Here is a 22,803-nt window from a genome sequence, read left to right on the forward strand (position 1 = left end):
ATAAACATTAAAAAAATTTAAAAAAACCCCTAACTTTAAAATAAAATGAAATAAAATAATTCCCAAATAAAGAGAGTTTGAGGTTTTTTTTGTTTTTGTTTTTTGAGGACTTTTGTTCTTGGACAAAGGATGATCTAGGCAGAAAAGCAGAAGGAATAGAAAGAGAAAACCCATCGAAGTTCATGGGTGGGGGTGTAGGAGGAAGGTGGAGATAGGAAGTGGTTCTAGTTCCTTACTGCCCATCTGTTGATGGGGGGAGGGTTGGGGAAGCGGCAACAGGTCTAGCAAGGTAAACTGAGTCTGAACTCTAAGGAGTCCAGTATTTAAAAGAGTACAGGGGTGCCTGGGTGGCTCAGTTGGTTGGGCGTCCAACTTCAGCTCAGGTCACGATCTCGCGTCCGTGAGTTCGAGCCCCGCGTCGGGCTCTGGGCTGATGGCTCGGAGCCTGGAGCCTGCTTCCGATTCTGTGTCTCCCTCTCTCTCTGACCCTCCCCCGTTCATGCTCTGTCTCTCTCTGTCTCAAAAATAAATAAACATTAAAAAAATAAATAAATAAATAAAAATAAAAGAGTACAGTCTTCAGAGCTTTGAAAGGTAAGGGGCTTAGCCTGGTCTTGGTCCTACAGGAAGTGAGGGGCTGATAAAGATTTTAGTTCTGTGAGTATATGATTATTGGTTTGTTATTTCACTGATTTGTGTCCTACTTTACAGACTCCTCATTCCTCCCCAATAAGGAGTAAGCTCCAGGAGAGCAGGGACCATGTCTCCCTTATGGACCATGTTCTGCCCAAATCCAGAATCCCTGGCCTGTAGAAAGAACGCAATAAATATCAGTCAGATGAATGAGTCTCGCTTCCAAAATGACTTTTTTTTAGAGAGATCTGCGTGAGAATTCTCAATTCTAAGGATTGAGGTGGCTAGGTAAGCAGTGGTTTCCAGCTTGCTGTTTCATTTTGTTTTCAAAGGCAGAGAACTTTTTTAAAGGAATCTTTCATACCCCTGATATCTGGAACATTAGTAAGCGGCTTCCTTCCAGCTGGCCCTGCCTCCCACCACTCAGCTCTATCCCTGACTGTTTCTGGGACCCGTCCAAAGAATTCCAAGGTCCCCGGGATCACAGTATAAAAAGCAGTGGGCTGTTACAGCATATACACAAATTAACTCACAATGGATTAAAGACTTGAATGTAAGACCTGAATCCACAAAACTCCTAGGAGAAAACGGAAGCAGTAAGCTCCCTGACATTGGTTTAAGCGATGTCTTTTTGGATCTGACTCCAAAGGCAGAGAAAACAAAAGCAAAAACAAACAATTGGCATATGGCAAACCGAAAGCTTTCGCACGGCATGGAAAACCATCCACAAAACGAAAAGAAAACCTCCCGAATGGGAGACGACATTTGCAAACCTTCTATCTGAATAGAGGTGAATATCCAAAATATATAAAGAGCCCATACAGCTCAATAACAAAAGAAACCCCCAACGAATCTGATGAACAAATGAGCAGCCGATCCAAGACCCTTTTCCAAAGAAGACATCCAGATGGCCAACGGACACATGAAAAGAAGCTCAACGTCACTCACCATCAGGAAATGCGAGTCAAAACCGCCACGAGATATCACGTCACATCTGTCAGAATGGCCGTCATCAAAAAGATGAGAAGTCATAAACGCTGGCAAGGATGTGGAGGAAAAAGGGAATCCTCGCGCACCGTCGGTGGGAACGTAAGTTGGTGCGGCCGCTGTGGAAGACAGTATGGAGGTTCCTCAAAAATGAAACCTAGAACAACCCTACGATCCAGCAATTTCACTGCCGGGTATTGTATACAAAGAAAACAGCACTAATTTGAAAACATACATGCACCCATATGTTCGCTGCAGTATTATTCGCAACAGCCAAGACATGGAAACAACCTAAGGGTCCATCCGAGGGTGGGTAGATAGAGAAGATGCGATGCATATATTCATTTATATGTATGTATGTATTTTATGTACATATATTCATTGATACATACAAATGAATACTACTCGGCCCTAAGAAAGAATGAAACCTTGCCATTCGCAACAACACGTGTCCACCTCGAGAATATTAGGCAAAGTGAAATAAGTTAGAGAAAGACAAATACCACCTGATTTCACAAATGTGTGGAATCTAAAAAACAAAACAAAGAAAACAAAACAAACCCCAGGCTCATGGATACACAGACCAGAGCGGTGGTGGCTACAGCGGAGAGAGCAGTCAGGTGGGGGAAGTTTGTACTTCCCGTAAAATCGATAAGGTCACAAAATAAATAAGTCACCGGGGGTGTAACGTACAGCATGGGGAATATAGTCAATAACACTGTACGAACTTCGGCAGGTGACAGATGGTAATTTGGCCGTGTTGATCATTTTGCGACACACACAAAGGTCAAATCCCTGTGTCGTATACCCGCAACTCGTATAATGTTGTATGTTATCTGTACCTCAATTAAAAAAGAAACCCAATAGACGGCAGCATCTCTGCCCAAGGTTCTGACCACGCAGCTGGAAATATATTTATCTGGTGACTCGGTGCTTGTCCACATACTGTCACCTGACGTGACAGTCTTACTAAAGAATACTTCTCAGGACAGGGGATGCACTTTCTTTTCTGGTCTGCTTTCTTCTATTTCACTTTTAGAAAGCTAGTGGAAAACTACGTAACTGATCTTAGTTATTTTTTATTTTTTTTATTAAAAAAATTTGTTTTTCATGTTTGTTGACTTTTGAGAGAGAGAGAGAGAGAGACAGAGTACGGGCGAGAGAGGGGCAGACAGAGAAGGAGACACAGAATCCGAAGCAGGCTCCAGGCTCCGAGCTGTCAGCACAGAGCCCAACGCGGGGCTCCCACTTGTGGACCTTGAGATCATGACCTGAGCCAAAGCCAGAAGCTCAACCGACCGAGCCACCCAGGCACCCCTACGTAACTGATTTTAAACCCCACTTAGTTGCCGCCCGCAGTCTGTAGGCATTAGCCTAAGGGATCTCCCGGATCATTTCTAGTATTGGCAATTTATAGGGCATTAACAAAGCTGTGATCCTGTTAAGAGTCCGAGAGCTGCCGGGAGAACCAGTCCCAAAGGTGAAGTGGCCAACCTGGGTCACCTGAGTGGGTACCAAATTCTCTGCTCATGTTTGCCATTGAAATACTTGCTGTCCAAGAGGCAGGCAAACCAAATACAGTCTTGATTTTCCCAGGGACCCGCACTTGCCACCCCAGGGCCTAATCCCGGGAAGATTCAGGGCAAGGGGTGGTAAGAGCGGGTGAGAGTACCTGGCTGGGTTAAAACCGAACACAGGAAAAAAAAAAAAAAATCACAGGAAACAGAGGAAACAAAGCTTTCACCTTCCTCCCTATAATCTTTGGATCACACCCATCCCGCCCGGATGGCTAACCTCCTCCATTTCTAAGAGGCTCCCTAAGAAGAGATTTTTGCTTTCGATTTTATAAACAGAGCCCTTTCCCAAACACCATGGCGGTGCAGAGACATGGCCCCCTGAAATCCCACGGTGGTGGAGAAGTTGCATAGCGTTACAAGATTTTGGTTGCTGGAGTGTTCTGACAGAGCCACAAAAGGCTGGCCTCCTGAGTACTTTCCGGCCACCAGCTAGCAGAAGCATGGGAGACTGGCGGGTTAGAACCGGTGGGGAAAAACTCTCACTGGGGAAAATACCTGTCATGATGATGAACTGAAAAGCCAGGATATTAAACAGCAGCGCAAGCAGGCAAGCAAACAATCTGCATGAACACCAAAATATCAACAGTGGTTGCCAGCATATGGCGAGGTTTTCCGTCCAGGTTTTCTACCAGGGGCATGTACTTCCCTTGCACTCCGGGGGAGAAAACAACTTTAAAAGCCTGTCCATCCTGCGGTACCTTGTAGGGAACTTTTACAGGGGCAGCAAAAAGCTTCATCACTGGCTTACCCCCTTGCGTTACCATGGGGTGGGGGGGTTTGAAATTGTCAAGGTATCTACTTGAAATTGTCAAGGTATCTACTCCTTGTTATGCATCCTCCTCCCCCGTCTTCCAGGGCCCTCAGCATTTGCTCGTCCTAGACAGGTCACGGTGGTGGCCTCCAAGAACACCTGCCAGGGTGGAGCAGAGAGAGAAAGCGGCTTCTGAAGACGGGCTCCTCTGACTTGATTTTCTTGTTTTTGTTTGTTTTTCAAGAACCATCCTGGAAATCATTCGGGCCAAAATCAGGAAACTTGGGTCATAGTCCTAGCTCTGAACTCAAGCAAGCACCTTCCCTTCCCTGGGTCTCAGTTTCCCCACTTGTAAAAGAAACAGACTAGACTTTCTGACGGCTGAAGTCCTCTCTGGCTCCGATATTCTAAGAGCCAGGCATTCAGGTTTAAGGGCTGCAAAGGCTGATAAATCTAGGGCAAGAGAGAATAAGGGGACTGTTGGCAGCTCAGCCCAAGTAAACAACTCTGGATGGAAGGCAGGGCCAATCGGCCTCTGGAGATAAGGGTTGGGACTGAGGGGAGGGAGGAGTCAAGAATCAGTCTGAGGCCACAGCTAGTGGGAGAGCTCAGCGCGGCCCCTGGGAGGGCTGCCTCTGGCCAGGGTCTTGGGGCAGTCTGGGCTGAAACAGGGAAACCCGAACAAGCAACCTGTTTCTTTGGGGAGCCAGAGCTCCCAGGAGAGGCAGCCAGTGTGCCAAGGGCTCGATCCAAGAGAAGGAGAACAAAAACTGTTAACAGGCCAAGCGGGCCACCTGTCCAGGCTGGGGAGAAGCGAGACTTTATATGAAGCAAGACAGACATCCTGAGAAACCACCAAACCTGTGCTAAACTGGGCTCTAAAACAAGTCTCTGACCTGATTGCAGTCAGACCTCCTGGGAGAACGCAGACGACCCTAGAGCGGTCAGGTGGGTTTCCGTCCCAGTTCTGCTGCTGCGTGCCCTTCCCCTCTCTGAGTTTTTTTTTTTTTTTAAGTCTTTTATTATTTATTTTGAGAGAGAGAGAGAGAGAGCGAGAGAGAGAGCGAGCATGCACGGGAGAGAGAAATGGAGAGAGAGAGAGAATCCCAAGTAGCATGGAGCCCGATGTGGGGCTCGAACTCACGAACTGAAATGTGAGATCACGCCCTGAGCCGAAATCAAGAGTTGGACTCTTAACTGACTGAGCCCCCCAGGCATTCCTCCCCACTCTGAGTTTTACTCATCAAATGAGCGTGGTCCCTTGCACCCAAGGCATTCTAGGGTCCTCCTGTGGCAGGTGAAAGACAGTGTGGTCCCTCTCCAAGCAAAGGGTAACTTCCATCCAACACGGAAGGTTCTCTTACAGCTGCCAGTGGCGAGAATGACCCATCCAAGCTTCACAACCAAAGTGAAAGCAAAAGCCCGGAGCCAGAAGCAGACCCTTCACCACATTCTGGAACTTTCCTAGTGCCTAGGGAGAAAACTCTGCTCGGTCCCTCAAATTCCCCCTTGATTTGGAGCCCCGGGGAAGAGAGGCCCAGAGCCAAAGCCCTTCATGCTTCAGCCTCGTCCAGCCCTGGGGCTCTGCAGGGTTTTACTGCCAGGCCCACGGAGGGAGAGAACATTTACCAGAACCATGACCCGAAAAACAGGAGCCCTGAAAGAGGCAGGTTGCCCAGGAGGCGGGCTCCTGGCTCAGCCTCCAGCTTTGCCATTCTTCACACAGAAGCTCCTGGGTCTTGTGCCTCCTGGAGCCAGGGAGCGGGGAAGCCACGGGTGGGGGGGGTGGGGGGGCGGGGAGGACGGGCGCTTGGACCCTGCCAAGGTCCCGGGCACTCGCCCGCTCTCTCTGGTAGAAGACAGGCTGGCAGCTTGGACCCCACACCAAATCCACAAACGTCACCCTTGACCAGCGGGCACGTGTTAAGACCGTGTGTTAATCTCCGCCTCCTGTGTGGGTCTCCACTCCAGCACCCCCTGCTTCATTCCCACTGCCCCCAGCCTAGAGGTCCCCCTCCTCCCACCCCCTGCCCCCAGCAGCCTTCCCCAAACTCTCATGTGACTTCACACAGCCAGAGTTATCTTCCTCGCATATCAACGGGATCGAATGACTCCCTTGCGTCTTTCTTGCTCAGTGATCCATACCGAGCACCTAGAACAGTGCCTGGGCCACGGAAGGCACTCTGTCACCAGCTGTTGGATGACTCCAAGGCGCTCACGTGAGAGAGTCCCATCTGTAACGACCAGCCCCCTGCCTATTCAGTCTAGCTCATTCCAGCCGCTCCGTTCCCTTGACTTTCTCCACCTTCCCACAAACCTGCCTGCCACTGCCTGAGCACAGCCCTCCAGGCCCAGCACGCCCCATTACCCCCGCACCTCTGGGCCTTTGCTTATGCTGTTCCATCGACCCAGACACCCTTCCTCCCTCTCCCTGGGGGACTGATACACTGTTCAATATTCCAACATTCTTTTTTTAGCAGGACCTCCTGGCACACCTCAGCCCGAGTTCTTTTCTGTCTCTTGTTCTCCTCTAAGCCCTGTGACATCATTTCCTACAGAATACTTGCTAGGGGCTAGGCATGAAGGTCCCACTTAGGAGGGCATCATTCCCAGAGTACAGATGAAGAAACCGAGGCTCGGTGCGGCAGGTCACACACAGTGAGCCAGTGCTGGGGCCTGACTGTATATCACCGCCTCCCAGCAATGCTTGGCATTTACCAGTCACGAGGCTGGGAGCTTTTAAGGCCCCTGGGCCCTGCATCCCTGGGGCAGGCCTGGCCCTCGCGCAGCTCCCAGGAGGTCCCAATCACCCAACCCCTGGACAGAACCTCCTGAGGAGCAGATACACCGCCAGCCTCCTCCCCTTCCTCTCTCTTCTGCCTTTTCTCCCAGGTTGGGCAGTACCTCTGGCAGGCTGCAGAGGAAGTGTTTGGAGGGAAAGGGGCTCCTTCCCAATTCCACGTCTTCCTATACACTTAGGACGAGATCCTCGTGTGACAAGTCTCCAAAGCGCAAAAGCCGTTCACAGGTCCCAGAGCCGACCTTTCAACTACAGAAGCTATGCTCCAAACTAACCACGCAGAACGAAAACCAAAATCCAGCCCTGCAGGGTAACCCCTCTCCAGTGGCACTTCTGGGCTGACCCCGGCCCCGCCCCCGCCGCCGCGGCCCCGCCCACCCGGGCCCCGCCCCCGCCGCTCCCGAGGCTCCTGGGTTCCCAGGGCCCGGACCACCCGCGCGGCTTGGAGGGATCTGGCCCGGGGCCACCCAAGCTCAACCGAGAGTGCACAGGTGCCGCACGGCAGCGACCGGCCGGGGAACCGTAAGGACATCCAGGTTCCCTGTCCCCCCACCTCTCGGTTACGGAAAGCTTGCTTTCTCTAGGTGACCATCCCTGTCAACCAGACTTGGCGCTCCCAGGCCACACGTCTCCCGTCAGGAAGCAGACAAAAGATCTGGGTTGGACGGCAGGCAAGTACCTGCTGTGTGCCAGGCACGAGTGCCCCCGCCTCAGCCCAGGGGCCTGTCATGCGCATTGAACAGCGAAGAAACTGAGTTTCACCCCACTTAGCTCGCGCCCGATTTCTCACCGTTTTTTTTTTTTTTTTTTTTTTTCTAGTACGTGAAACACACACTCCAATCGAAATCCCTGAAAAGCCTCGATTTCCACAAAAGTTAGGGATGGGAGAAGGGGGGTCCATCGCGCAGCGCCAGGGTGGTTTCCGGGGACTTCCTGGGAAGCTCGGCTCTAAGCGCGGGTGGAAGGTGCCTCTTGGGGGAGGCCAAGGGTTCGAAACCCGCCAGGCGGAGGGCACCTGTCCCCGCCCACGGGGAGCCCCGGAGGCAGGCCGCCTTCCCCCGGCCGAGGCCAGCGCGATGCCGGGAGGCGGGGGGTCCCGCACCGCTGGGGCGCGGCTCCGGCGACTGCGGGTTCCGAGTCCTCCCGGCCGCAGACCCGGGACAGGAAGCTCCCGGACGGACGGACGGACGGACAGACCCAGACTGCCCTCGACTCCCTCCCCGGCCGGGCGGGGAGCCAACACTCACTCCGCCGGGCTCCGCGGAGCGGAAGGCGCGGCGGCGCAGACTCACCCGGGCGGCTGCGGGGCCAGCTCGGTCACGGTCGCACTACCGGGGACCGGGGACTCCACGACCCCGTCCCCTCGGGCTGCCTCTTCCGGGGCGCTGTGATCCCAGGGCTCGGGGAGTCCCGACCCAGCGAGGCGGTGGCGGAGAGGGCGCACCGCCCGCGCCGGGACCGGGATGGGGACGCAGGAAGCGCAGCCTCGAGGCGCCGGCGTGCAGGAGGGAGGGACGGCGAGAGGCCGAGGGCGGCGCCGGCCCCGAGCGGCCTCGGGCCTGGAGAGGCGCCGCCCACCGGTCGACCCTCCCGCCCTGCCCTCCGCGCCACCCCCGGGCCGGCGGCACCCACGTCCTCGGGTGGGCTGGGGGAGTGGACGCTAGGCCAAGTCCTCCCCTGCCCCCTGCCGCTAGGAGTTGGCGAAGCAGGGATGGGGGGAGGGAGCAGGGTCCAAACATCCCCAACCCGGGGCCGCGGAACGGGACGTGGGGGTGGGAGGGGGGGAGGGTGACTCGGGCCGGGAGTCCAGGTTAGTTAAGGGTTAAGTAGCGCTGGGAGACTCCCCCGCCCCGGAGGCTGGTACGGCCCTGCGGACCCGCCTGCCGCGCCTCTACCTGGCGGGACACTCACCTGGCCGCCCGGTGCGCCGGCCTCGACCCCCACTTCCCGGGGAGGCTGCCGCCTCCCTCTCCACCCTAGGGCGTGTTCGGGGCGCCGGGGCCCGCCCGCACCGCCCTGGGCCGGTGGTTTGCGAGGTGACTGATGGGTGGAGTCGGGGAAGAAGGAAGCAGGTTTTTAAAAAGCGAGTCGGCTCCTGCCCTCCGCCCGGTCGCCCACCCCTCCCGGGTCCCCTGAGCACCCCCTGCGGCTTCCCGGTGGCCCGGCCCCGGGTGGAGCCCCTTCGGGGAGCCCGCGCCTGCATACGGGGTGCGGGCGCCCTGGCCGGAGAATTTCGCCTGCCCGGTGCTCGTTCCCAGCTTTCCGGAGAACTTTCCCGGTGGAACACGGGCTGTCGTCGTCCCGACCACCGGGATGCGGGCGGCGGCCCACCTCTGTTTAGCGCCTCAGAACCGCTGCCTGAGACCTGGCTCTGGGGAGGGTAAGCCCGAGCTGGGGAGGGTAAGCCCGAGCTGGCGAGGGCGCCTCTGCCCCCCGCACCTGGAGGTTTGCCCTGGAACCTGTGCGGCGCCCAAATTGATCTCAGCCAGACCGCACAAGAAGCTGGATTCTGAACACAGGGGGAGAAGGGAAGCCGCCTCCTCTCCCAATCTTAGGTTGTTTGAATTCCAAGAGAGGACAGGCCGGGGTCCCCTTCTCGGTTCAGTTCTTTGAAGCTCAAACCCTGAGAAAAGCCAATAGGCAGCTGGCCGGGTATCAGAGACTATCCCTGAGGACAGAAGGCGCCTCCTATTGGGAATCGGCTGTGTCCGGGATGAAATTAGACACCCTGGTGGAATCCAATGGAGTTCACTTCCAAACTGCCAAGTTCATGGGTGGGCATCATCCAAACGTGTGTATACCTATGTTGTCCCATGTGGGTGCTTTTTTTCCCCATTGTTGCCTTTTGAACAGTCGCAGTCTAACAGGACCTTCGTGTTCACAAATAGGCATATTTGGGGCTGTCTTGTGATTTGGGGGTGAGGAAAGCATTTAGGGAAACAGTGATGCGTCTCCATGAGTATGACAGTAACAACTATCTCTCACATCCTCACTATGGACCTGTTGCCAGGCAGCTACTCACTGCCCAGCCCACTTAATCCTTTTAACAACCTCAGAGATACTTTTGGGTTACACCCATTTTATAGAAGAGAAAGCTGAGGCTCTGAAAGGTGAGGTCACCAATTGCCCAAGGCCACACAGCTGGGAAGTATCAGGAGTTAGATCCCAGCTCGTGGGCTCCAAAGCCCGCGCTCTCCCTGCTTTGGGAGAACTCCTTGTCACTGTGCACGCACTCTCCCCCTTGAGACAAGGTTCCCTGCTTCTCCTGTCTGTCCTTCAGGAAAAGAAGTCGCTTCTGTCTCACTCTGCACGGTGACATAACTCTTTACAAGCCTGCCTCCTGCTCTCCTTGAGGATAGGGACCGCTGTGTCCCGCCCACTTCTCCTGGCCCTCGGCAGGTGCTCAATTAATTTTTTGGGGGGATGAATGAGAGCCCCAAATGGTCACATTATTTTATTGAATGGGGAGAACTCTTTGTGTAGGCAGGTGCCTGTGCTGACAAGCTCACATCGGAGGGCTGTATATTCCATCACCAAGTTTAGACCGTGAATTTGGGAAACTTCCAGTCTCCAAATGGTTGATGGGAAACAGTCCCACTTTCAGATAAGACCCAGAATCTGGCTTTCATTTCACTCTGCAAGACCGACTTTGGAGAGGCCTGGACTGGGGACAATCATTTCAGACAGCGGCTGCAGCTCCTACCTGCAGGCCAAGGGCGTCAGTACTTTTCCACGCCTGGATCCTACTCCAGAGCCACCCAGCTCTGCTGCAAACCTAACCGGGCAGGTCTATCTCAGCAAATCATCCTCAGAGTGTTCCTTTTAGGCAGCTCACCCCGGCTAATCTGGGGAGAGGCTGGAGAAATTCCCATCCAAAGCAGAGCCACAGGCAAAACTAGAAACTGGCAAAGTTGTTTTTTTTTTTTTTGCCACATCTCTCCTTGTCATCCTACCCTTCGCAGCCCTTTCCCTCTACACGGTGAGTTTCTCTGATTCTCTCTGGTTCGCTGGGTCTTATTGAGGAGCCAGACTTGACTGACAAGGGCCCAAGATATGTCCTTGGCGAAAGAGCCAAAGAAGTAAATCTCGAACGGTGGAAATTCTGTTAGCCGTGACCATAACAGGCAGTGGGGGAAGACGATGATTCCCATTTACTGAGCACTATGTTTCAAGAGTTCTGGAACATTGTATTGTTTAATCCTAAAACAGCCTTAGAAGGGAAATTCTATTATTTTGGTGTTTCAGGCCAGACTAACTGAGACTCAGAGAAATTACACACCTCCATCTGCTAACAAGTGGGAGGACCAGGATTCGAAATGATGTATGTGCTTGGTGTTAACCACTAGGCTAGGAATTCCAGGGGACAGGAAGGATCAGGGCTGCCCAAAGACATTCATATTCAAATGTGCATTCGAATGCAGATGCGTTACCTTACATGGTAAAAGGGATTTTGCAGATATGATTCAGTTAAGGCCCTTGACATGGGGTGATTATTCTGGATTATCCTGGTGGACTGGGTGTCGTCACGGGTTCTTAGAAGAGGGAGGCATGAGGGTCAGAGAAAGAGATGTAGTGGTGGAAGCAGAGGGCAGAGCGATGTGTCCTGGGAGGGACTATGAGCCCAGGAATGTGCTAGAAGCTCCTAGAAGGTGGAAAAGGTCAGTGATGGATTCTCCCCTGGGCCTTCCAGAAGGAGCACGGCTTTGCTGACACCTTACTTTTAGCCACCGAGACAGAGTTTGGACTTCTGACCTCTAGAATTGTACGATAATGAACTCGTGTTGTTCTAAGCCATGAAGTTTGTGGTGGTTTGTTGCAGAAGCCACAGGAAACTAACAGGTCTTGCGAACTCAGCCATGTAGACAGATGTAGACGCCTACCTTTGCCCACCATCAATCTCTTCTCCTGAGAGGCACCGTGATCCGGCCTGAACCATGAATTTAGGATGAGGCGGGGATTTCATTAGCTCCGTCTTTTCGTTTCTGGGTCCTCTGCTGCTTATGAGTTGTGTGATGCTGGGAAGATATCTTGTCCCCTCTGAACCTCAATTTCCTCATCTGTAGAAACAGTGATGCTAAGGGGTGCCTGGGTGGCTCAGCCGGATAAGCATCCTACTTTGGCTCAGATCACGGTCTTGCAGTTGAGGAGTTCAAGCCCCGCATCGGGCTCTGTGCTGACAGCTCAGAGCCTGGAGCCGGCTTCAGATTCTGTGTCTCCCTCTCTCTCTCTGCCCCTCCCCTGCTCACACTGTTGTCTCTCTCTGTCTCTCTCAAAGGTAAATAAATATTAAAAAAAATTTTTTTTAATTGGTGCTAATAATACCTACTTTGCAGGAACCAGCGCCATCTGAACACGATCACTTGGGGCACCAGCCTGTCCCTTTCCAAACGTCTGGATTCTAAGAGGAGAAGATGCTTCTCTGAGCATTCTCCTGGCAAACATTTCTGCTCTCTCGGGCTGAGTGGGCAAGATGCTAATTTAAAATATTAGACTGTCTCTGGCTGGTGACTAGTCCTCAATCTGTCAGGAAGTGAAGCTGAAAATCTACCTAGAGGAATAGATAACCACGTAGAACTCACCCAGGTTCTCAAGAACAGGTGTTCAAGGATTTTCATGGCTGACTACTTATAACAGCGAAAAACGGTTACCAACCTGAATGCCACCAGAAGAGAGCTGAATAAATTCTGGTGTGGGCTTGTGCCGGAATGCTATGTGGACGTGAAAAAGAAGGAGAAAGAGCTATCTGACAGGGAAGAGTATCCAACATGTATCATTAACTGAGAAAGGCAAGGGACTGAACATGATCATGCCACACAAACGGTTTTATTTTTTAAGATGTAGGCACATATATTTTACTTATGCATAGAAAATGCATGGAAGGGGTGCCTGGCTGGCTCAGTTGGTAGAGCAGGTGATCTTGGAGTTGTAAATTCGAGCCCCATGTTGGGTGCAGAGGTTACTTAATAAATACATATTAAAAAAAAAAAAAAAAAGAAAATGCATGGGAGGAATGAAACCAAACTCTGGTTACCCTTAGAAATTGAAAAGTGAAAATGTGTGTGTGTGTGTGTGTGTGTGTGTGTGTGTGTGTGTGTGTGATGGGGGACATAATTTTTTTCAATAAGAATGTATTAAATTAATAGCATAAACGAAGAAAAAAAAAGGAGGCCAGGACCCTTTGCTCCTGTGCCTTCCCTGCTGCCTCTCTTTTCCTTTAGTCCATTCTGAGCAGGTGACTCCTTCTTCCCACTTACTCTTGACGCGGCTCATTTCTAAACCCTTGAGGGGCTGAGCAATGTCTCCACTGCGTGACTCTTGCCAGAGTCAGCAGTAAATCCCATACGTACGTGTACTTGGAACGTGGCCTTCATCTGGAGCGGTTCACATTAGTCACCGGGAAGGGATGTGTCTTGCGTGCGGGCGTCACCTGTGACATACTGAGCCAGCCTCTCGGAAGCTTGAATCAGGGCTGCGTGACGGAGACATTGTGCTCATAGAGTGCACGGTGAAATCGGGTAGTGGGACTGTCGGCTTAAATGAAACCGTGTTCACCCCGTTTCCTGAAAAATGTGCGTGTCAAAAAATACGTCTCTACCTGAGTTGCCAGTGTAACTGGGTCTGTGTAGACGAATCAGACAGCCCAGGATGGAGCTAGTGAGGGCCTCACGGCATTAGAGCACAGCGTCTTGAGGCCCGTGAGCACAGACAGCCCCGATTCTCTCTCCTTATCACCCATGTTCTTTGGTGCCCCATCCCCTAGAACCTTCTTCTGTGTCTCCTCTGCAGTGTGGTTCGTCCAGCTGCTTCCTCACTGGCGTCCCTGCTCCCAGCCCGTCCCCTGGAAGGTCTTCTCCGTGTCGCACGGTTAGCACTGTGACACATAGGCCTGAGCCGCGGTTCCCCAGGGCCCTAGCACCGAGTCCAGACTTCTTGCCCAGGATACGAGGACTTCCTAACTGCTCAGCCTTGCTCATCACTCCCTCAGGCTGCAGGCCCTGTCACTCTTCTGCGGTCGCTTTTCCATCAGTGATGAAACCTTTCCCAGAAGCTCCCTGGGAACTTGCTTGATACCTCCCTCGCGGGGACTCGGTCACATACTCATTCTGAAACCCGTCACCGACGAGGGCCTTCGAGAGCGTTGTGGGCTCTCAGGATTCACCTGGGATCACGGGGGTCGGTGCAGACCCCCGAACCAAGTGGAGTTTCTGCCAAGAGGAAGAAGTGGCCCAGGCACCCGCAGGTGCTGGGAGGCCACCCGGTCAAACAGAGGCAGGAAGCCGGCTGCAGAGAGAGCCGGAGAGAGAAGCCTCCTGGATTGCTCTCCGCCTTCCTTCCAGCTCTTAGTGCTTGAGCAGCATTCTTGTTTTTCCCGTGGGTTTCCTTGTTTTTACTTAAACTGGTCTGATGAGTTTCCCTTTCCCGCAATGAAAGGATCCTAAGAGAATCCCTTTGAAGCTCTTGCAAACGGCTGAACACGGTGCTAGAGGCCAGGCACGGAGGCCCTGATCCTCTCCGGGTCAAATCACCACATAGATAACTACGCGGGAAACCGCCAGCAACAGGTCCTGGGTGACTTGGATTCCGGGAAACCCATTCGCTTCTAGGATAAGTAAGTCATGACAATAGCAGCGACGTTTACACAGTGCTAACTACTTGCCGGGCACCGTCCCACGCACGTCCCAAGTACGGTCTCGTTAATCATCCTTGTAACCCTAGGAAGAAGGTACTGTGCTCTGCCCCCCTTGTCCAGACGAGGAAACTGAGACACAGAGAGGTTAAGTGACTTTTTCAAGCTCACTCAGCTGGTCGTTGCTGGCGCCCGGCTGTGAACCCAGGCTGCCTGTGCTCTGTGTGCCCACACACTTCTCTCCACACTGGCTCTCATGCTAGTGTGGCCCGCGATGTTCTCAGGGACTCAGGATCCGGGTTTGGAGGGTGGGAGAGGAGTCTGGGAACTGAGACTCAGCTTCTGCTGGCTGAGAAGGACCCAAAGCACGACAGTGTCTTTCATCCATTCCACACATACTGCTGGAGTGATATTGACGAAAGTGGTTTTGTTTTTTTTCTTTTTTATTTAAAAAAACTTTTTAAAATATTTGTTATTGAGAGACAGAGAGAGACAGAGCATGAGCAGGGGAGGGGCCGAGAGAGAGAGGGAGACACAGAATCGGAAGCAGGCTCCAGGCTCCGAGCTGTCAGCACAGAGCCCGACACGGGGCTCGAACCCACGGACCGCGAGATCGTGACCTGAGCCGAAGTCGGATGCTTAACCGACGGAGCCACCCAGGCGCCCCCGGTTTTGGTTTTTTCTCTCCCCTTTGCTGTTTCAGCCAGTGGCTCTTCTTCGGGCTAAGCCAGATTCAGCAGAAAAGCAGAGATACCATTTCTGAGTATCAAGAATCAAGACTTTGGCGTCATAAGAACCCGAGCTTCGAGTTTCAAAAGTGGGAGCCCCGGGCATACGTAAAGTTTATGGCATTAACAAAAGGTTTGGAGACCAAGCGACAATCACTGGACTGAGCAACAATGTTGGACTAAGATCCAACAATCATTTGCCCAGACCCGGATAAGGTCAGATGTCTCTGGGCTGGGGGTCCACGCAGAGGGGCCGAGGAGGGTGGAAACAGTTATGAGGACGTGGGTCTCCACAGAGGTGAGTGGTGGCAGGAGCGATGGCCCTGTGCCAGCTGTGAGAGTGGGTGTGGGTTGGGGGGGGGGGAGCCCAGGTGTCTCTCACCCCGTATGGCGTGGGAGGGGGTGGTCACGGAGTGGTTGGCAGAGGGGCTGAGACGCCTGTGCCCTCAGAGTGACAGGGCCTGTGACAGGCCCTGCCAATGTCTCCCGTGTGCCTGCGAAGAGGCCGAGAGAAGAAAGATGGAGAAGCTGGGCGAAGAGAGGGCTTCCAGGAGGCTGGGAGGGCATGTCTGCCACCCGGAAGACAGAAATGAGGCCATCTCAGCAGGTGCCAGAGAAGGCCAGGTTGCCGCGGACCCCTGCCCGGGGCTTGGAACTCTGTGAGCTCCCTTCACCAGGAAAAGAGATACGGACACAACCCAGAACAAGTGGTGGGCAGACTCTGATTAACTGTGATTCAGTGTCTCCCGCCCAGCAGAACGGGGACTTGAAACAGAAATTAAGCCTAGTTGTGGGGCGCCTGGGTGGCTCAGTCGGTTAAGCATCCGACTTCAGCTCAGGTCACGATCTCACGGTCCATGAGTTCGAGCCCCGTGTCGGGCTCTGTGCAGCCTGCCTCGGATTCTGTGTCTCCCTCTCCCTCTCCCTCTGCCCCTCCCCAGCTGGTGCTCTGTCTCTCAAAAATAAATAAACAGGTTTAAAAAATTTTTTAAGAAACTAAGCCCAGTTGTGAAAAACCGAAGTTACGTCTCTTGCGCACTCCACGATGTGGACCGAATGTCCTGCCTGCTTCCCTGTTCCTAAAACGGCTTTGCGTGTTCAAGAGAAATGGGGGAAGAGAGCCTGTAGCAGAGGCCTGATCCTCCCGCATGTTCCGTATCCTCTTTCAGGCAGCCCTCCGGGCTTGGTCTCCTACCACCCAAGCAGTCCCTGTGCCCTCATCCCCTGCGGAAAAGCCTCCCAGTATTGATAGAGTGGGGGTGATGGTACTTCATACTGTCCCTCTATCAGCCACCAACCAACAACGTACCTGCCTTCACCATGCCTGTCACGCAAATAATTGTGTCTACGGGGCCAGAAGTTCAAGACGACACTGTGCTGTCTCAGTACTTGCTGTCTTTGCCCGTGACTCTTAGGACTGTTTAGACCAGAGTCTTGCAACCTTGATGCTATTGGCATCCGGGCGGGATAAATCTTTACTGGGGGGCTGCCCTGTGCACGGTGGGATGGTTAGCGGCTTCCCTGACCTCCACCTACTAGATGCCAGTAGCGACCCCCCCATCGAGTTTTGACCGCCAAAAATGACTCCAAACATTGTCAACTGTCCCCAAGGGGAGGGGAGAATCATCCCCAATGAAGAACCACCGCTTAAAAGATTTTGCATACACGCCCCCCCCCCCCCCCCCAGCATGTGCTTTTTGCTCTGAGGTTGATGTCAGTGAAGGTAGAAGGCAAAATCTAACCAGAAAAATAGTGGTCTGGACGTCAGAAGACTTGGGGGTCAAGTCTCACTCCCTACCTATGTGACCTTAAGCAGGGCATCTAACTTCTTTGAGCCTCAGTTTTCCCATATGTGTATTGGGGATGATAAATGAGGAAAAGGATGTTAGTTTGTTTTGTTCGCTACTGTATCCCCAGTATCTAGAATAGTACATAGTAAGTGCTCAATAAAAATATGTTGCTTGGTTGACTGAGTCTCTGTCCTGCCTCCCCTCCCGGGACTTCTGCAGGGTTCAGCTGAAAAAGTCTGTGAGCACTTCCATGACTGAATAAGCTCTGTGGGTTGTACCAGCGTCAACATCCTGGCCACGCTGTTGTATGAAAGCTACACAAGATATTACCACGGGGAAAGACTGGGTGAAGGTCATAAAACCTTCCTGTAATTTTTGTTTTGCAATTTCCCGTGAATCTGTTACTATTTCAAAGTAAAGACTTCAACCTAAATAGAATAAATACATAGGGACAAAATGGAAATAAGAATTCCCCAAAACGAGGCACCTGGGAGGCTCAGTCGGTTAAGTGTCCGACTTTGGCTCAGGTCATGATCTCACGGAGTTCGAGCCCTGCATCGGGCTCTGTGCTGACAGCTCAGAGCCTGGAGCCTGTTTCAGACTCTGCGTCTCCCCCTTTCTCTGTTCCTCCCCTGCTCACCCTCTCTCTCGCTCTCTCGCTCTCAGAAATAAATAAACATTAAAATAAAAAAAAAAGAATTCCCCAAAACATGTGCAGCATAAAAATAGTTAAATTCCCTAGATCACTAGAAGAGGGGAGAGACTCAGATCACAAACTCGAACCTACAGGAAATGGAACGACTTTTCCATGACTCAGCCTGATTTATCTCAGGAGCTCCTATTCTGCCAGGTGGCAGAAATGTTTCCCTCCCTCGTCTGCTGGGGTTGCACCTAAATTCTGCAGGCTTGTGTCAAGTGAAAGCCTCCTAGGGGCACATCTGGGGCAGGTGCCATCCGTCCCTGTTCCCAGACTGGCTGCTGGGCTGTTGGTCCCCGCAGGTCCGTGCTGAGCCTGAGGGAACCTGGCAGGACCGATGAGTCACTACCTGGCGTCCTCTGATTCACATGTAGTCCACAGATACATTTTATTTGACCCATATGGTATTAAAAAAAATTTTTTTAATGCTTATTTTTGAGAGAGAGGGAGAGAGAGACAGAGTGTGAGCAGGGGAGGGTCAGAGAGAGAGGGAGACACAGAATCAGAAGCGGGCTCCAGGCTCTGAGCCGTCGTCACAGAGCCCGACGTGGGGCTCGAACCCACGACCCGCGAGATCACGACCTGAGCCTAGGCCGGACGCTTAACTTACTGAGCCACCCAGGCGCCCCCTGGCCCATATAGTATTTTAAAAGATCAGTTGCCAATAACCTGCAATGGGAGTTTTCACATAAGATATTTGAAAGGAAAAAAAAAAAGATTTTCAGGTCTTGTAAAAAATAATAAAGATTTTCATGTCTCGTAAAGACAAAACACAACAAAACAGAATCTAGACACCTGGGGCAGATCACTCTGGGCACACGACCCAATGGGGCAGTGATCCGCAGGAGCCTCCTCTGTGGCGGCTGCCCCTGTACAACAGGCATGCCCCCAGTGGATTAGCCACAGTTTCCCTCCATTTCCTATCAACACGGGGCCTGGATTCACTCATCTGCAAAATTTGCCTGGCTCCCATAGACACTTGAGTTGGCAGTCCCCAGTGTTTCCTATTGCTGCGTCACTTTTGGGTCCCTGGGGCCCATTTTTCTCCTGCTCCTTGCTGGGGTGAGAAAAACACTGGGGAGCTGTCTCAGACCCGTTTGCCTAGATCTATCAAATGGCCACTCAGTCCAGGGTCTTGCTGCCCTCCCTGGCTCCACACCGGATAGGGACACGATGGGACACAGCCCAGGGCCCTCATTCTCAGTTTTCCTCCTTTCCTTTCAGACTCTCCCTCCTCCTCCTGACCTGGGAACCTTTATTTTTGCCCTAAGAGGCAGGAATCCTTGCTAGTCCAGCTTCCGTGTCTTTCTCCCCACTTTGCCCCCCACCCCCACCCCCATTCTATTGTCTATACACAACAGTCCTTTCTCTTTCCCCTTATTTGCCAGGCTTTCAAAATCCAAAAGCCAGGATTGTTTGGTTCTCTTTTTTACACTGTGTCCTCCCTTCCTGGAGGCATATGGTGACATCTGCCTGAATTTTGGGGGGCGGAGAGGATCTTGAAACAGTAACAAAAACTGGGAATAAAAAACACACCCGTTAACTTATGAGGTCACCCTCCGTCATCTGTCTACATGCCGGGGGCTGTGCTAAGCAATTTACGAGTGTTACCTCATTTCAACCTCAAACCGGAAATGAGACTGAGGTGAAGTGTTTGTCCAAAGTCAATAGCTAATGAGGGGGCATAGCTGAGAGGTGAACCCAGAGTAGATCAACCCAGCCACCCAGGTCCCCCAAAGGTATGGCCTGAGTTCACCTCCCACCTCTCTGCTTCCGGCACTCCCAGGTCCCTGACCATCTGTGCGCGGTAGAGGCCAGTCGGAATCCTCACCTGGGGGAAACTGAAAGGCCATTGGCCTAGATTTTCCTAAGGCCCGCCTATGCCCCCGGCTGATTGGCAGGGTGGCTGTGACCGTCAGCTTGCTGATCATTGGCCCAGGGAAATCTATTGACCTCCACCGCGCGCCACTTCAACCGCAGCAGGAGAGTCCAGACTGTCAGGACAGATCAACTCCCTGGAGAACAGAGATAAAAATGGAAGGATAAAACGAGAGCTTGAGTCAGAAAGTTGGCAAATCCAGTTACAGGAAAGCGTAGATGCACGCTGGCCGCTGTCAATGTGTCCGTCGGCAGCCTGCCTTGCAAGCTGAGGGCGTCCACCTTGCAGAGCATCCGCACCAGGTTTGGACAGACCTTTGGGCTAACTGGCCCTCTGTTTGGCCAGAGGGAGGGAAGGGTTTTGTTTCATTTTGGTTTTAGTTCCGTGGAATTCAGTGTTAAAAAAACAAAAATTGCATCATTTGAGATTGAGATATTTTCCTGCTAGAAACTTAACCCTTTCTTTCACCTGTATCGCCTTTTAGCTAACCCCAGGCACCATTCGAAACGCGGGCACTTGTGTTTAGAGTTGTTTCTATATGAGGTAGTCTCGGTCGATGCTTGGGCACATGGCTCTGCAGCTGGGTTATCTGGGTGCAAATCCTGGCTCTGTAGTCACGCTACAGCCCCTCGGGTGAGTCATTCAGTCTTGTGGAGCCTCAACTTCCTCATCTGTACAATGGGGTTATTAATAGTCCCGACCAGGTCGATGTCTGTCAAGTGCAGCAAGCAATGCCTGGCTCGTAAGTTCAGTAAAAGGAGGATCTTATTATTGAAGGAAAACTCCCAACACGAATGAAACTGTTCTGGGTCAGGGAGGGGTGGGGTGATAATGTCGCTGCTCTCGAGGCTGGGGTCACTCGGCACACCTGTGATCGGAGGGTCAAGGACATAGTCCTGCCAGTTGAACTAGACTCTCCAGGGTCTCGGCTGGCACCGGAGTACCAGCTGTGGGACTAGCGAGCCAGAGAGGCCAGGAGGAAGGCGCCAGGCTGGGATCACCCAGCTCATCCTGGATGGTGGAGCACTGTTGGGGGAGGAGAGCAAAGGGTGGAGAAATGGGGCCCACTGGGAGGGCCTGGCTCTCAGGAAAGGGGCGGGAGGGGGGAAGGGTAGGTAGGAGGGGAGAGGAGGAGCACCAGCAGCCTGGGCCAGAAGCAGCTGGGCCCTGTGTCCTCTCGGCTTCTGGGGGCCGGGCTGCTCAGGAGGAAGTCGTGGCCAGACGTGCTGAGTTCTGAGTTAATGCCTTTGTGGGCTGCCGGAGGCGGTGGGAACGGCCACCCGATCTCATGGAAATCCCCTGTTGATGGCGGGGGGTGGGGGGGTGGGTCCCCCTGTGCTGGAACTCTCCTCTGGCTCCAGCCCTTTACTTATTCATTCTTCCTTCCTTCCTTTCTTCCTTCCTTCCTCTCTTTCTTTCTCCCTTCCTTTCTTCCTTCCTTTCTTCCCTCCTTCCCTCCTTCCTTCTTTTTCTTTCTTTCCTCAAAACATAATTTACATTTAGTGAAGTGCAAAACTCTTTAAGTGGACAGCTCGATGGGTTTCTACCCATGTACAGTCACCACCCAGATCAAAATCTAGAGCATTCCCAGGACCCAAGAAGGCTGCCCCAAACCCTTTCCCGGTTCAAGACTCCCCAAAGTCACCCCAATTCTAACCTTTATCACCTTCAACTACTATTCCCTACTTTTGAACTTCAAATGCACAGAATCATAACAGTGTGTATCCTTTTGTGACTGACTTCTTTCAACATTCTATCCGGGTTTTCGTATACCTGTCCTCCATTCTTCTTACCTGCTGTATAATATTCCACTGTATGAATGTCCCATTATGTATGTTTTTATTTGCTTCCTTTCTGGCTTGGGGATATTATGAATAAAGTAGCTGTGAACATTTTTGCACCTGGCTCTTGGTGCCTAGAAGCCCTTGTTTCTGTCAGGCATACAGAGGTGGTTCCAGCCCTTTTATTTTATTTCATTTTTGAAAAATGTTTATTTATTATTGAGAGAGAGAGTGAGACAGAGAGCAAGTGGGGGAGGGGCAGAGAGAGAGGGAGACACAGAATCCGAAGCAGGTTCCAGGCTCTGAGCTGTCAGCACAGAACACGACACAGAGCTCGAACCCGTGAACCGGGAGATCATGACCTGAGCTGAAGTTGGACGCTCAACTCACTAAGCCACCCTGATGCCCCGGTTCCAGCCCTCTTAGACATTCTTTTAGCAAATGCTCCAACACAGGCACCAGGGTGGCTCAGTTGGTTGAGCATCTGACTCTTGATTTCTGCTCAGGTCATGATCTCACGGTCGTGGGATCGAGCTCTGTGTCAGGCTCTGTGCCGAGCTGAGCATGGAGCCTGCTTTGGATCCTCTCCCTCTCTCTCTCTCTCTCTCTCTCTCTCTCTCTCTCCCTCCCCTGCTTGCACTCTTTCTCTCTTAAAAAAAAAAAATTAAAACAAGAGAGAAAGAAAATGCTCCAAGATAAGGAAATCGGGAACTAGTGTGTTTCCCTCCCCGCCTCTCCCCTCCCCCTGCACAGCCGCCTCGGGGTTGCAGGCGTGAGAGTCTGAGAAATGGAAAGGAGACAGAGGCACCACGGCAGCCACATCCAGAAGAAGATGTAAAAATATGTTGGCCACTTGCCAAGAACATTTCCCCTTTCAAAAACATCATCTGACCTTGTGCTGGCAATGTACATAGAGATCTTCTGAAACCTGGAAGAAAGTTCTACTCATTCTCCTGCTGATGGTGCCTGTTGAGTCTTGAAAGTAGCTCAGGAATTCAGAGATGAGTGAATCCATTTCTCCCATTTTACAGATAGGAAAACTGATGCCCAGAGAAGGGACTTACCGAAAGCCTCATAGCCGGTGACATGACAGGGCCAGGGACACAAAGATTCCTGGCCTCTAGCGGCCTCCTCTGCAAACTGGGAGGAAGGGAGGGGCGCCTGGGTGGCTCAGGCAGTTAAGGGTCCAAGTCCTGGTCTCAGCCCGGGTCTTGATCTCGGGGTCCTGAGTTTGAACCCCAGGTTGGGCTCTGTGCTGAGTGTGGAGCCTACTTTTAAAAAAATTGCAGATTGGGAGAAAGGGATTATATTCATTGGCCTTTCCCAGTGCCTATCTGCCAAATGGGAACTGTTGTCCCAAGAGTTTAGCGTCTTCTGGTCGGTCACCCTTCCATGATTATTGGATGTCAGATTCTAGATTTACTCTATTCAACCTTGACCGCCTACCATGTGCCAGCTATGGTTTTCATTTCCACAGCAGGAGAGGAAACAGACTAGCATTCCTGCTCTCATATAACTTGCATCTCTCAGGGGAGAAGACCAATAAACTCAGA

At 52.3% G+C, this 22,803-nt stretch overlaps 1 protein-coding gene across 6 annotated transcripts in view; it reads right to left on the reverse strand.

The window, feature by feature from the left end:
* Window positions 1–8,388, reverse strand: part of TMEM51 (transmembrane protein 51) — a 54,241-nt gene extending 45,853 nt beyond the window's left edge. For 3 of the 6 annotated variants that reach the window (XM_060625098.3, XM_060625093.3, XM_060625092.3), the window contains exon 1: window positions 8,041–8,388. The gene's annotated coding sequence lies outside the window, so the exon portion shown is untranslated. Of the gene's footprint in view, window positions 1–1,581; window positions 1,628–6,852; window positions 7,031–8,040 lie in introns of those variants that run through there. The other 3 variants (XM_081796454.1, XM_081796453.1, XM_060625095.3) reach the window with 2 other exon arrangements.
* Between the last annotated feature and the right edge of the window lie 14,415 nt (window positions 8,389–22,803).

This window comes from Panthera onca, chromosome C1, assembly GCF_046562875.1.
Source record: "Panthera onca isolate mPanOnc1 chromosome C1, mPanOnc1 haplotype 2, whole genome shotgun sequence".
NCBI classification, from domain to species: domain Eukaryota; kingdom Metazoa; phylum Chordata; class Mammalia; order Carnivora; family Felidae; genus Panthera; species Panthera onca.